At 33.2% G+C, this 2,500-nt stretch overlaps 1 protein-coding gene across 1 annotated transcript in view; it reads right to left on the reverse strand.

Moving 5' to 3' along the window:
• The window catches only part of LOC143041514 (uncharacterized), a 103,184-nt gene that overhangs the window by 49,523 nt on the left and 51,161 nt on the right, over positions 1 to 2,500 (reverse strand). The window lies entirely within an intron of this gene.

Consider the following 2,500-nt stretch of genomic DNA (forward strand, 5'->3'; position numbering starts at 1 on the left):
TTAATGTCAGGTAACTGCAATTTTGTTTCCCTTGATCAGCACATATATCTCTCTCATGTTGATATCAGTTGTCTTCTTTCGAGTCTCTGTTCTATTTGTCTTTATCAGAAAAGTTAAAAGTAGCATCTATACTGTCAGTGATTTGATCTTACGTTATATATATATATATATATATATATATATATATATATATATATATATACTGTATATGTACATATATATATATATACATATATATATATATATATATTTATATATATATATATATATATATATATATATATATATATATATATATATATATCAAGGACTACTATTACACAGGACGTGCGCACCCAGATCCCTGGGTCCGCTAGCGGAGGCCATTGCTTTCTTTGTAACCTAACATTTTATATTGGACAAATATATCAAAACTAGAAACCTAACATTGTATATAGGACAAATATATCAACTATTGGCTTATTCAATGCAGTATAAGGTAATATAAACTTTTATAGTGAAATAAGAAACTATTTTTAAGGCACTGTTATGCTTTGAAATGTCACTTTTAGCCGGACTTAACAGGTATTATTGTATGAGGTTAATGGACACCTGGGTTGGCGATTTTTTTTTTTTTTTTTTTTTTTTTTTTAATATTTATAATCGATTTTTTTTTTTTTTTTTACTTAAATCAGATTTATTTGATTTAAATAGATTTTTTATAGATTTTAAATATTGTGGGATTGCTATCTGATACGCGATCTGATTGCTAAAGGACATTATTAGCATATCATTATAAGGAGCGGTGTTGTATAGACTTGCCACAAGTATACAAGGAACGGTATAAGCCTACATGTAGTATATATATCACTGTGCAGCCCACAACAAGTTTCAACAAGATTCTTGTTGAAACTTGTTGATGGTAAGCAGCTTCTCACTGAGTCAGTTGCTGTTTTGAAATCAACCATGAAGGATGTATTCTGGACCTGGCAGAGTGGTCCCTTCAAGCAGAAAAAATGATCCTGTCTGAAATTATTTTGAAAAACTACCAACAACTTCTGGCAAAGGGCACCGAGCTAAATGCAAAGACTGCAGCCAGGAACTACAGGGCATTGTGTCAAGATTAAAATCTCACAGAGATAAATGCCAAGGTCAGCCACAGCATACAGAAGAAGAAACTGATGACCCAGGTAAATAGTTTTACTTATATTGTGTGCATTTCTCCCTTTTCATACGCAACTATATAAATTTGGTGAACAATGGAGAGCATGTGTAATAAAAATGTGAAGGCCTAAAGAGATGATACTTCAACTTCATTACTTCTAAATTTGGGTAATGACTATATCACTATAATATACTGTATCCACTCAACTTTGGGGCCTAGATGATTGTTATTCATTTCATTCAACATTGTGTAATATATTTCATAGGTTCCATTGGAATTCAGCCCACATGGGATTCAGCCCAAAGGGATTTAGCCTAACCTAACCCAACTAACCCATTATTTTAGTGAATTTAAAAGTAGACTAAATCCTGTGTGGGCTGAATTCCAAGCCCACTTATTTCATATCCTGTTAATCATTTCAAAATAATTTAGTGGCTTGTGTGAATATGATCATTATCTAAAAAAAATAACTACTGTACTCAAAAGTAGTCTAAATCACACTGTATTCATTTATTTATTTATTCATTTATAAATTATGCAATATGCTAACATTTTCTGTTTCCATTTCAGGATCTGTATCAACAGCTTCAATCCCTTCATCATCGGCTCCACTTGAATTATCTGCAAGCCTGACTCCACCATTAAAAAGGTCACTATCAGACTCCTCCACAGGCGCAACTTCTGCTAAATCATTTTCATTTAAGAGAAAGTCATCAACATCTCTGGATAGATTTATCATAAAAACTTCAGCCTCTCAAAAGGAAAATCTCGACAAAGAAGTTGCAAGAATTACATTTGCTACAAATTCACCATTTCTTCTTGTTCAGCATCCTCAGTTTCTCAAGATGGTTCAGAACCTGAGACCAGGTTATATTCCTCCATCCAGAAAAGATATTTCTGATAATTACTTGGATCTTGTGTATGAAAAGGAATATAAAAAGTGTGCAGATGACCTGAATAATGAAACTGTATGTCTTTCAATTGATGGGTGGTCTAACATCTATAATGAGTCCATAATATGTGTCACTCTAACAACATCCACTGGTCAGGTTTATCTAGTTGACACAGTAGACACATCAGAGAAACCTCACACTGCTGAATATCTTCTACAACTTGTGCAAAATTCGATCAAGAAGGCTGAACAAGATTATGGTTGTTACATTGGAAATGCTGTGACAGACAATGCAGCAAATGTCACCAAGATGAGAAAACTCTTGGAGGAATCGAGTGAACCTGAGCACACTGTCCTCACATACGGCTTATACCGTCCCTTGTATACTTGTGGCAAGTCTATATATAACTGCTCCTTATATTGATGTACTAATAATGTCCTTTAGCAATCAGATCGCATATCAG

This window comes from Oratosquilla oratoria, chromosome 31, assembly GCF_046742065.1.
Source record: "Oratosquilla oratoria isolate Oo_2021 chromosome 31, ASM4674206v1, whole genome shotgun sequence".
Taxonomy (NCBI): Eukaryota; Metazoa; Arthropoda; class Malacostraca; order Stomatopoda; family Squillidae; genus Oratosquilla; species Oratosquilla oratoria.